Source organism: Lithobates pipiens, unplaced genomic scaffold (assembly GCF_037356315.1).
Source record: "Lithobates pipiens isolate NorthernLeopardFrog02 unplaced genomic scaffold, aLitPip1_a1.2 Scaffold_8, whole genome shotgun sequence".
Classification (NCBI taxonomy): domain Eukaryota; kingdom Metazoa; phylum Chordata; class Amphibia; order Anura; family Ranidae; genus Lithobates; species Lithobates pipiens.
In genome coordinates this window covers 653823374-653836987 of record NW_027507903.1, presented here as the reverse complement: position 1 = coordinate 653836987, position 13614 = coordinate 653823374, and positions in this window count along the sequence as shown.

The window sequence follows — 13614 nt, the reverse complement described above, 5'->3', positions numbered from 1 at the left end:
CCAATCTGATCAAGGAACTACATCCTTCTCTGCACCCAGGGCCAGCTCTCTGAACCTGTCCCACTGAAATAGAGACAGTGCATCAACCAGCGTATTGTCCACGCCAGGGATGTGAACAGCATATATGAAAACGTTCAATCCCAAGCACCTCAACACCAACCTACGCAATAGCCTTATTTCTGGTGGGGATGACGCCGACATGCAGTTGATCACATGGACCACTCCCATGTTGTCGCAATTCAATCTCAATTTCAGGTTCCAACAAGCCTCCCCCCACAGTTCCACTGCCAGTACTACTGGAAAAAGTTCCAGTAGCACCAGGTTACGCGAAAACCCTGTGTCTACCTATGATTGTGGCCAAGGTTCAGCACTCCACTGCCCGTGGAAAAAAGCACCATAACCCGTGGATCCTGCCGCATCTGTAACTAATTCCATGTCAAATTTACTCACCGTGCTCCACATTCACACTGATCTGCCATTGTATGACTCCAGAAACTCATGCCACACCTTCAAATCCTCCCGGTGTTCCTTGGTAAGCCTAAGAAAATACGTAGGTGCCTTTACCCTTACCGTAGCCACCGACAGCCGTCGGCAGAACACTCTCCCTATCAGGATTATCCTATAAGCGAAATTCAACTTACCCAGTAATGACTGCAAAGCCATCAACTGGACTTTCTGCAGTCCGTGGATCCCTCAAATTTATTTTTGTAAGTCCTCCAACTTACCTCTGGGCAGGCGACACTCCATTGCTTCTGCATCTATCACTGTTCCCAAAAAACTGAGTTCCATCATCGGGCCTTCAGTTTTCACAGCTGCCAAAGGCACTCCAAACCTGCCCGCAATGTGCTGCAACATAGAGAGTAAAATCACACACACAGCGGAGACAGGGGGGGCAATGCACAGAATGTCATCCAAATAATGGATGACCGAATCTAGGCCCGACACGTCCCTAACTACCCACTCCAAAAATGAGCTAAATGCCTCAAACATGGCACAAGAAATGGATCAACCCATTGGTAAGCATTTGTCTACATAGAACTGCTCCTGCCAAAAACAACCCAACAGCCGGAAACTATCCGGATGCACCGGAAGCAAGTGGAACACAGATTCTATGTTTAACTTTGCCATCAGTGCCCCCTTGCCATATCTCCTAACCCACCGCACTGTCACGTCGAATGACATGTAATCATTCACCGGCCCCCTTTTGGAAATGACAAGTGATGAATAAGTTGGAACTTGTTTGGTTCCTTCTTAGGCACCACCCCCAAAGGTGAAACCACCAGGTCCTCCAAGGCCACTTCCTTCGCCAACTTCTCCCCCACCACCCCCGCATGTTGCAATGCAGAGTTCAGATTCCTTTCCAGTGGTGGAACCACTGCCAATGAACAGTGTATGTGAAAACCCTCCCTAAACCCCTGCGGCCAGTAGCCTCGCCGCTTCCTTGTCCTGATACCTATTTAGAAAAGGCTGGATCCTTTCCCCCTTCACCGGAGTCATCCCTTTTGTGAGCAGGCTCCCTGGAATGCTTTCCTTTTTTGAAGCATCGGGACAGTGGGTGGGCTCCCCCACATCCTGAGCACTCCTGCTTAAATTTACAGGATCCCCCAAATTTGCAAGAGCCTTCATTGTACTGCCAGCACCCCCACTTTTTCCTGGCTGAAAGTCCTGAGGCATGTGCACTCCTGGCATCCCCTTGAAGAAACTGTGGTGGGGCCCTCGAGGATGACATAAGTCGCATCCAGAGGCTGATGTCCTTGTGGTCCCAGTGAAGGGAAGGATGAACTGCCCTGCACTGGCAAAACTTCTTGTCGTACCATAGCCAAGCAGAACCACCGTATACCCTGTGTGCCTCCCCAATTGCATCCATGTAACAAAATAATGCCAAGCAATGCTCGAGGTTCTTTTCCCCAATTATGCTTGCCGTAATGGCAAACACCTGAAGCCAGTTTACAAATGTCCGCAGAATCAACCTATACCTCCCTTTCTCCTCGTCCTCTTTCTTGGAGTCATCTGGTTTTACCCTATCCGGGTTAAATTTCTCCAAGGGCAATAGTGAAAATATCTCTACATACTCAACCTTGCAAATCTTATCTCGGACCTCCTGCTTTAAGTGTGCTCCTAGGGGAACCTCGAAGCACACGTACACCTCACACTTTGCCGCATCTGCAATCCTCATCACATCCATTCTGGCTGTTGGCTCCGAACTCCCTTTTGCCCCCCCCCCCCTTTTCAGGGCCCATTCCCCCCTCTGCTGTCCCTGGGGGGGTTTGTCACAGTGTGCATCACTATGCTAGATTTCTCCGCACTTCCTTCCGCTGTCCCAGTTACCAAACCCATCCAAGGGGCCACCTGTGGCGGCTGGTCCTGCCCTTTCTCAAATCTACCCACCAAGGCCCTCAATCCCTCCAGTAAATCCTTCAGTTGTGCCCCTGATCCGGAGCTAGCAGGCCCTTTTGCCGCTAATTGCTGGTCAGGCGCCCCCCCTTGTTGTCTCCACTGTACCCACTGATACAACCCCTAGTAAATCATTCAGTGCATTACTCAAAGATAAGTAAGTAGTGGACTTATCGGGCTGTCTGGGAGCTCGCCCCACCGCCTCTGTACTGGTCTCTCTTGCTGGCACTTGTTGTTCCTCTGCTTCTGACTGTTTGTCTTTCCCCATGACGGGTGGCATTGTCAGCCCCCGGGTGAAGTGGCCCCAGAGGCCATGGCATTCTGGCTGTTTGAGGGCCGACTCGCTCCTTCAGCTGTGCCCCTTACTTATCCACCACTTGGAGTCGCCCTGGCTGCACACTGACCGGCCTGCTTGTGACCACCACCACCATCTTGTCCTTGCGCCCGTCTTTCTTTTAGGCCCCACCCTCTCAAGGACTCGCTGGCTGCTCTTGTCCCCACTCTGATGGCTGCTGCTTTCTCTCTCCTCCCCCCGCTGCCCCCGGGTCACTGCTGTTTTTATGGGATAGCTCCCCACTATGTGGCCTGTGAACACCCGGCGGGGAAGCGGCGCCATAATGGCCCATGGCCCCGCCCCCTGAACTAGGCCCACGGTGTGCGGACCGCTCAGACCCTGTAGAAGCCTGCTGCTGTGTTAGCTTTGCTGGGGGTGCCGATCGGTCCTCCCGCAGGCTCCATGTCTGCCAAATGGGCTGTGATGGGCGGCCTGGGTGAAAAGCAACCTCCGTGTGTGAGGGGTCTCCTCTACTACCGCCGATCCGCACGCTTCTTCCTCCATCAGTGCCCCAACTTGCCTGTGCAGTCAGTCCAGACCTCTTGTCGCCGCTGCAGCCCTCAAACTTGCCAGGATGGTGTCTATGTCAGTCATGGTGATGGAGGAGCAGTGAAGAAAAACTGCCTCCTCATGTATCTTCTTCTTCTGACTGCCCTGTCCTGGCTCCTCATTTCCTTTAAATAATGCCACTCCCCTTCACCAAAAGTTCCTAGTTCCCCCTCCCCTTTAGACACTCCTAATATCACTTTCTGATTAACCCTTTCTGTGTCTCCTTATCCACACTGTCAAGCCTGGCCCTCCCTTATCATTCCTTTCTATCATTTTCTCTCCCAGTCTCACTAACAGTGCATTTGGTCAAAAGAAGTGTACAATATTTGCATTTAGCCATCAGGCCCTCAAGAGTCATCCAGTCTTGGGTTACCAGGGTAATCAGATTGACATGCAGTAAGTACGCTTTTTTTGCTCTGAAACTATTGCAAGCCTATTTGACTAGAGGGGTGGCAGTCTTTGGGGCAGTTATGCCAGGATTGCTTGGAAGACATAGGTAAGGGCTAGCTTGAAGGTCTGGTGCGGCCTTCATTCAAACTTACAAACTAAATATGCGACCAGCAAGTTTGGGACAAGAGAGATCAATTCTTTCTGGCTTTAGCAACTTTTCTCTGATTGTCAGTATCTCTTGATTGGTGGGGACTTCCTCGGACTCCTCCAGCTCTCCTGCCATAACCGATAGAGGAAAACCCGGGGAGCCCTGAGAGGAATCCCCTGTACCCACGTTGTCAGTAGTGTCCAGGAGTTCTGGCACTGAGTCAGGTACTGCGACCGGGTCGGGACGATCCCACAGTTCCCAAAACTTAGGGAAGTCCCTACCAATGATGGCCTTGTGCACCAAGTCGGGGACAAGTCCAACCTGATGGGTCACCGTACCTAAGTCAGTTTTAAACCGAACAGTGGTTATAGGGTACTCCCGGGTATCCCCATGAATACAGATCACAGCAATTTTTTTTTAGAATGACAAGTCACAGGTTCAATCATTTCAGCTGTAACCAAAGTCACTAGACTTCCAGAGTCCAGCAAAGCTGTAATAGGCTTATCATTAACAGTCATTTGGCACATTGGTTTTCCCATATTTGGCGCTGCAGCACATGAAACAGCTGCAAACATAGACTGTCTCCTAATGAAAAAATCACACTGCATCGGTTCATCTGTCAATGGACAATTTGCTGCAACATGTCCCAGTTCTTGGCAACGAAAACACCTGACGTTTCCCCAGTTTGGTTTGCTGACAGGCAGTGGCTTCCCTTGTTTGGGACGCCAAACTTCAGTCCTGGCACCAAAATTCCTCCCCCCTATTTCCTTGCCATATTTATCACCCACTACCCCTGGAACATTCTTACTTTGGGTGGAAAGTTCGTGCAGTTGTAGGGGTGGTGACCAGGTTTTCTGCAGCAAAGTACCTTTCAACGAGTTCCTCCAGATTATCCACCGATTTGGGGTCTCCTTGACTCACCCACTTCTGCAGGGGAATTGGTAGTGACCTCAGGAACCGGTCCATGACCACACGCTCCACTATTTGTGGCCCAGACAGGGACTCCGGCTGTAGCCATTTCCTCACCAGGTGAATTAGGTCGAACATCTGTGATCTTGGGGGCTTCTCACCTTGAAAGAACCAGCTGTGAACCCGCTGTGCTCAAACTGCCAAAGTGACACCAAGTCGTGCCAGGATTTCCCGTTTGACTTTTTCATAGTCCCCCACTTCTGCCAATTCCAAATCATAGTAGGCCTTCTGTGATTCTCCAGAAAGCAAGGGAGCAACCAGTTGGGTTTTAGGCCAACCCTCCCTCTCAGCGGTTTGTTCAAACGTTAGCAGAAAGGTCTCTGGATCATCATCTGCAGTCAGTTAGAAAGAAAGCGACCCACATGGATGACTGAGGGCTTATCTCCAACATCATCCACTTTAGCAGGTGACCGCTGTGCTAGCATCTCCACAACCTCAGCCAAGGTTTTCCTATCTGCTTTTGCATCAGTGGCTAGCTGTTCAAACAGCCTCTGCGATTGCTCCTGTGCGATAGCATTAGCTTGCTGTTGTTCAGCGTGGAGTGCAGCGTTTGCTTGCTGTTGTGCAGCATTGGCTTGCCGTTGTTCATCGTTTACTTGCTGTTGTGCAGCGTGGAGTGCGGCGTTTGCTTGCTGTTGTGCGGATTTGGTTTGCCGTAGTTCAGCTTTGGATATCATCAATTGTTTTAGGATTTCCTCCATGTTTAGTCACTCTAGGTACTGACCTTTTAAGTAGTAACTTACTACAACTGCCCGCATTCTCCACCATATGTAACCTGGGGGACAGGTAGCAGGTACAAAGCTCCCTGGGATGAGCAGTTTCTCAGGCACAGATACCAAATCCAGTGATGAAGTGACAAACACTGCTGTGTTTATTTGTGTTACATACAAGTCTGGTGCGGCCTTCATTCAAACTTACAAACTAAATATGCGACCAGCAAGTTTGGGACAAGAGAGATCAATTCTTTCTGGCTTTAGCAACTTTTCTCTGATTGTCAGTATCTCTTGATTGGTGGGGACTTCCTCGGACTCCTCCAGCTCTCCTGCCATAACCGATAGAGGAAAACCCGGGGAGCCCTGAGAGGAATCCCCTGTACCCACGTTGTCAGTAGTGTCCAGGAGTTCTGGCACTGAGTCAGGTACTGCGACCGGGTCGGGACGATCCCACAGTTCCCAAAACTTAGGGAAGTCCCTACCAATGATGGCCTTGTGCACCAAGTCGGGGACAAGTCCAACCTGATGGGTCACCGTACCTAAGTCAGTTTTAAACCGAACAGTGGTTATAGGGTACTCCCGGGTATCCCCATGAATACAGATCACAGCAATTTTTTTTTAGAATGACAAGTCACAGGTTCAATCATTTCAGCTGTAACCAAAGTCACTAGACTTCCAGAGTCCAGCAAAGCTGTAATAGGCTTATCATTAACAGTCATTTGGCACATTGGTTTTCCCATATTTGGCGCTGCAGCACATGAAACAGCTGCAAACATAGACTGTCTCCTAATGAAAAAATCACACTGCATCGGTTCATCTGTCAATGGACAATTTGCTGCAACATGTCCCAGTTCTTGGCAACGAAAACACCTGACGTTTCCCCAGTTTGGTTTGCTGACAGGCAGTGGCTTCCCTTGTTTGGGACGCCAAACTTCAGTCCTGGCACCAAAATTCCTCCCCCCTATTTCCTTGCCATATTTATCACCCACTTCCCCTGGAACATTCTTACTTTGGGTGGAAAGTCCGTGCAGTTGTAGGGGTGGTGACCAGGTTTTCTGCAGCAAAGTACCTTTCAACGAGTTCCTCCAGATTATCCACCGATTTGGGGTCTCCTTGACTCACCCACTTCTGCAGGGGAATTGGTAGTGACCTCAGGAACCGGTCCATGACCACACGCTCCACTATTTGTGGCCCAGACAGGGACTCCGGCTGTAGCCATTTCCTCACCAGGTGAATTAGGTCGAACATCTGTGATCTTGGGGGCTTCTCACCTTGAAAGAACCAGCTGTGAACCCGCTGTGCTCAAACTGCCAAAGTGACACCAAGTCGTGCCAGGATTTCCCGTTTGACTTTTTCATAGTCCCCCACTTCTGCCAATTCCAAATCATAGTAGGCCTTCTGTGATTCTCCAGAAAGCAAGGGAGCAACCAGTTGGGTTTTAGGCCAACCCTCCCTCTCAGCGGTTTGTTCAAACGTTAGCAGAAAGGTCTCTGGATCATCATCTGCAGTCAGTTAGAAAGAAAGCGACCCACATGGATGACTGAGGGCTTATCTCCAACATCATCCACTTTAGCAGGTGACCGCTGTGCTAGCATCTCCACAACCTCAGCCAAGGTTTTCCTATCTGCTTTTGCATCAGTGGCTAGCTGTTCAAACAGCCTCTGCGATTGCTCCTGTGCGATAGCATTAGCTTGCTGTTGTTCAGCGTGGAGTGCAGCGTTTGCTTGCTGTTGTGCAGCATTGGCTTGCCGTTGTTCATCGTTTACTTGCTGTTGTGCAGCGTGGAGTGCGGCGTTTGCTTGCTGTTGTGCGGATTTGGTTTGCCGTAGTTCAGCTTTGGATATCATCAATTGTTTTAGGATTTCCTCCATGTTTAGTCACTCTAGGTACTGACCTTTTAAGTAGTAACTTACTACAACTGCCCGCATTCTCCACCATATGTAACCTGGGGGACAGGTAGCAGGTACAAAGCTCCCTGGGATGAGCAGTTTCTCAGGCACAGATACCAAATCCAGTGATGAAGTGACAAACACTGCTGTGTTTATTTGTGTTACATACAAGTCCAAATAGAGGTGCTGTATAGTGTTCCAGAAAACAAAATAAAGGACAAAATAGCAAAACACAAATCCTAGCCGTGTCTCGGCTCTAACTATACAATCTGCAGGCCCTCACTACGGGAGGACTCCGCCACTGCCTAATTTTTCCCTCTGACATTCTTATTTGACCTCAATGGAAATGTGAGTTTGATATTTTACTTTTATTAAAGCAAAATTTTTTTTTGAAAAACTTTATCACGCTATGTCGGCTCTACCTTCTTATTTTCATGCCTGAACTGCTGCTGGAGCTGTCTATATATATGTAAAAACGGTGATTATACACAACTTGCCATACTGAATGAACCATTTGTGTTGGGACTCCCCCTACGGTGGAATGCTGAATCCAAGGTTGCAGTAGCTGGGATTACACGCTATTATTGACCCCTTAGGCATATGTCTATTCGGGTCACATCCATCTGGTAAGCCTTTGCCCTTTAAGGTGGTGGGAGCCACACTGGGTGAAATTTCTTTTGGTCACAGTAAAGTGGGACGTTTGTGGACATCGAAGTTTATTGGGACTTGCACCTTGCACGTGTTTGCTTCATTAATCTATGAACTTGAATGTTGTCTTTTTTTCTTTTTATTATATACATATGTTGACAATTATTGCACATTTCTTTCTTACCCCCTTTTTTTTGGGGTTATGTCACAGAAAATTGAGACTTCTTTTTGTTATTTGAATACATATTCACAAGTTGTAGTTTTAGAGATACACAGACTTTAATGTTCATATATTCACTATTTTTGTCTCCCATATATGTTGAGATATCCCCAGATTTGGGGTCACGTTGTATGTATTTACTATATGTACACATATATTGTTTTGTTTCATTCTTCAAGGTTTACCTATTTCAAAAGTCTCATTTACATAAGCTTGGCGCTTACACTTTACATTTGTCGCGTTTTCTGAGCTAAAAAGATCCCAGTTTTAGCGTGTCAGCAGCCTTTCATTCAATTTTCTTTTCTCAGCTTCTTCCTATTGTAGACTATTGCGCAGTGTTATTGTATACATCTACCAGGCTGAACAAGCCTACCACTTGTCAGTCTCTACATAAACAGCTTTTACTAACCTTTCTCTCTTCACAGACCAATTTTGTCTGTATGTCCCAGGCAGAGAGAAAGGCTGTCTGCTCAGGTGAGCTTAAATTAGCCTGGGGAAGAGGACCAAGACCCGAACTGGATCATGGATCAGAGATTTCTGAATGTGTATGAGAGGAGCCTGGGAGACGTATAAACCCCGAACAGGACTTTTCCTGGCTCTCTCTGGGACGCTCTGCTACAATATAAACACAGCAAACCTTCTCACCAGGGGCGTAACTATAGGGGGTGCAGCAGTTGCGACCGCAACCGGGCCCTGTGATGCAGGGGGCCCATGCAGCCCCCTCTACATATGACCAGCAGCAGCATAGGCAGCTAGTGGTACCAGTGCACCATGCACACGAGTGGCTGGAGGGTGACTAGCAGAGCTCCATGCTCGACTATCGCACTGGCTGCTCTTCAGTTGTGCATTCCCCGCATGACCTGTGTCCTCAGCCGGCTCCTCAGAGTACCCCTCTCCTGCTCCATGCATTGCCGCTCAGTCCGAGTCTGTTTTCCCCAGACAGAGTCCCGCCCCCCCCCTCCCCGAGTCCGGCCTGCACTACATACTTCTCCCGGATAAACAAACTTTAAGCACACAGATGCAGTTCAGCCCTATGAGAGCCGGCTCCTGGAGGACATTGCAGGCTTGTGTGCCAGCCCCCCTCCTCCCCCGTCATACACAGATGATGAAAGGTCTTTCTGGGAGATATGCTGATCGCCCGTCCAGCACACTGGATGGAGCCCAGGCCAACATGGATGAGTGCGCAGCCTACAGCTTGGTCATGGTGAGTGAGAGGACCCCATCCCCCACATACCATTCCATACCCCCTCCATCTCCCCCTGGGGACAGGGACCCCTTCTCACCTGGGGGCAGTAGCTTCATCTGCCCTGAAGAAAAGGACCTCATCTCTTCTGGGGACGGGGACCCCATCCTGCCTAGGGACAGTCCCCCAATGAGGCACCTAAATAATAAAAAAAAAATACTGATACCAGTGGTGGAACTACAGGGCTCACAAAGGTCATACCTGTGACCACGCTCTGGAGTACCACCGCCGGACTCGGAGGGAAGGGCGCTGGCTCAGGTTCAGGGGGGCCCTTCATGGTTTCTTGCATCGGGGCCCTGAAGGTTCTAGTTACGCCACTGCTTCTCACTATAGCAGAAGCTAATTATAATTAAAAATACAAACAGGGGTTTCACCCCATCCTCAGCCTAGTAGGCAACAAACTATAATAGAAATAGACCAGGGGTGTCAAACTCAATTTCATTGTGGGCCACATCAACATTATGATTGTCCTCAAAAGGGCCAGTTGTATCTGTAAGATTAGATGTCCAGCGCTTCCCCTCCCCTTACATTCAATGTCAAAAGCCACCCCACCACTCTCCCTAACATCACAGTGCACCCCCTTTCCTTATGCTGCTGCTGAGAAGAAGCTGGAAGCATTTCTTGAAAGCAGAAAGTAGGGGTCTGGAGGAGGACCACAGGAGGGCTGGAGCTCTCCTGCAGCTACAGGAGAGGCTTGAGGGCCACATGAAATGGCCTGGAGGGCCAGATTCGTCCTGCGGGCCTTGTGTTTGACACCTGTGAAGTAGACTGTCCGACTCTTACTCTGTTCTAGAGGCCTGTGAACAGCTCTTTATATATATCCTGGGAGGTATTGTGGATAAATATTACTATTATATTTAATTAACCACCTTCTCATTGCCCATTAAACAGCTGTCCATCATTTTTCTCATTTACCCTGTGCCCCCAATGGACACAGGGTAATTTAGACATAGGAGGTGAAACAAGGGTTTGCCAACCTCTCTAAGGGATTCTGGGTTCCACTGGCCCTCCCATCACAGTAAGTTTTTAGGGGCTGCTACACGCAAAGTTTTTTTTTATCTTACTTTCAATAAATTTTTATTGAAATAACAATGATATACAGAACAACAGCAGAATCGTGCTCAAGTTAATAGCTTACAACAATGAGTTTCACATAGACTGAAATCAAAGCATATGGTATGCTAAAAAAAATTTTTTCTAGCATAATAGAGATAACTAAAGTAGGCATACAAACTGGTACACAAAAAGAATATCTCGAGAGATACCTGCAGGGGTGCATAACAACATTTGGGCTTATAAACCCATAATACTTTCAGTTAAACAGTAGTGGCAGGCCACCCGTGTCCGACACCCCAAATGGGATCACACTGTGCCGGACACCTGAGGGTTCGAACCCATTCAAAATAAAGAAAAAAAAGGAATATCATAAGCCTACAAATAACCTATCAACTGGATTAGGTAAAAAAAAAAAAAAAAATACTCCCTCACCCAAGCCAGTGAAAAACAGCTCTAGTATCAGGTAATTGAAGGAATAATTGAGCGAAATAAAGGCAATTGCCAGGAAAAAGTCATTAAACATATTTAGCATTGTAATGTTGTACTCCTATAGAGTATAGTAACCCATCGTTGAACCTAGATAAGGTAGTAAAGAGAGCACTTGATAGAGAAAAATGGTAAAGAGAAAGAAAAGAAGAAGAATAGGGAGGAAAAGGAAAAATAGAGATAGGAAGGAACAGTTGAAATAGAAGATACTGTCGAACTGGACCGCTCTCACCTGGCTTCAAGGACATAGCTCAGAAGTGTGAAGACATTTGGAAGTGTATCTGATCCACGGATCCCATGTCGCTGTGTGTTTATCTACCTTGTCAAGGAAGATGCTCACTATTTTTTCTTGAACCATAATCCATGATATTTTCCTTTTAACCAATCGCAAGGAAACAGTGGGCTGCTTCCAGGCCCTAGCAATGGTAAGTTTAGTACCGATGAGAATAAATCTAATGAATGAATGAATGAATGAATGAAATACTGTGAGGTTTTGTGTTAATTTTGGGACACCCTGTAGAGAGAAATTTAGTAGGGCTATTTGAGGTGTTTTGTGGATAGGCAAGGTTGTGATCTTCCGGATAATATGGAACACCTTATTCCATAGATTTCTAATTTTGGGGCACTCCCACCAAATGTGTACCATAGAGTCAATATGACCACATTCGCGAAAACAGAGGGGAGAAGCATTCGGGTATATTTTTGCTAGTCTCAGAGGAACCATGTACCACCTCATAAGAACCTTTAAGTTAGCTTCAATAAGAGTTGTATTGAGTAAGCCTTTAGATGCCGCAAGAGATGCCATGTGCCAATCACCTAAAGACCATTGCTGATGGAGATCATTTTCCACTTCCCGCATAAAAAGCGTTTTAGAATCTGTTTGGGCAAGCGCACGATAGATCACAGAAATCCCCCCTCTCTGCTCCATGGCCTGGCCACCCCAAAGTTCATATTCAGTGATTGAGAGAGGAGAGCCTGAAGACAATCCTAGAGATTTGAGGAAATTAGAGATTTGTTGGAATCTGAATCTTTCCGAAACTGGCATGTGCAGTTTCCTCAGACAATGACTTAGAGAAAAAGGACCCGCGGGGGAGACTAGGTGGCCAATCCTATAAATGCCCTTATCTAGCCACCAACGAAATGCCTTAATGTCCTGGCCCGGCGGAAACAGGGGGTTCCTGAAAACGTGAGAGAGGGGCTTCCAATTGGAGGTAATATGTGGATTTGCTTTCATGGAGTCCCAAAGAGCAATAGAGTGTGAGAGTGTAGGTACTAGTATGGCCGGTCTAATCTTAGGTGCACACCAAAGGAGATAGTCAAGTGTAAAGTTGGGTACTGCCTGTCTTTCCATATTAACCCAATCCGGGTGAGCAGTTTTTAAGTATACTGTAGATAGTTTGGACAGTTGTGCAGTTTTTTTTTATCTTGATGCATAGAATGCACCATCTGCCTTTACAAATCCTTCAACCCTTCTGGGAAGGCTGCCCACGATGTTTAGGAGTGTGTCTATGGGAATGTTTGACCATTCTTCCAGAAGTAGACTTGTGAGTTCAGGCACTGATGTTTTATAAGAAGGCCTGGCTCACAGTCTCCACTCTAATTCATCCCAAAGGTGTTCTGTCGGGTTGAGGTCAGGACAGGTGCAAGACAGTCAAGTTCCTCCACCCCAAACTTGCTCATCCATTTCTTTATGGACTTTGCTTTCTGCACTGGTGCAAAGTCATGTTGGAACAGGAAGGGGCTATCCCCAAACTGTTCCCACAAAGTTGTGAGCATGAAATTGTCCAAAATGTCTTGTATACTGACGCCTTACATAGTTACATAATAGGTGAGGTTGAAAAAAGTCACAAGTCCATCAAGTCCAACCTATGTGTGTAATTATATGTCAGTATTACATTGTATATCCCTGTATGTTGTGGTCGTTCAGGTGCTTATCTAATATTTTTTTTAAACTATTGATGCCCCTCGCTAAGACCACCACTAGGGATGAGCCGAACACCCCCAGGTTTGGTTTGCACCAGAACTTTCGAACGGACCGAAAATTTATGCAAACTTTAGAACCTCATTGAACTCTATGGGACTCAGAATAAAAAGCACTAATTTTAATGGCTAATATGCAAGATATTGGTCTAAAAAGGGTTTGGGGACCAGGCTCCCCCAGGGGACATGGGTCAATGCCTAGAATGTTTTAAAAAACTGCAATTTTTTCAGGAGCACTGATTTTAATGATGATTAAAGTGAAAAAAAAGTGAAATATTCTTTTAAATACTGTGCCTGTGGGGTGTCTATAGTATGCCTGTGAAGTGCTACATGTTTCCCGTGTTTAAAACGGTCCCTGCAAAAAATGACATTTAACGGAAACAAAATCATTTAAAACTGCTTGCGGTTTTAATGTAATATCTGTAATACTCCATATACTCTAGTTGGAGTACAGGAATGAGCCCCGCTGGAAAGCATTGCATCAAAAATTGTATTACATGCCCCTGTTAAACAGGGGCTGAAAAATTGGGCCTTAGGCACTGGTGCTGCTGCCACGACACTGCAACCTTTCACGTATACTCTAGTTGGATTGCAG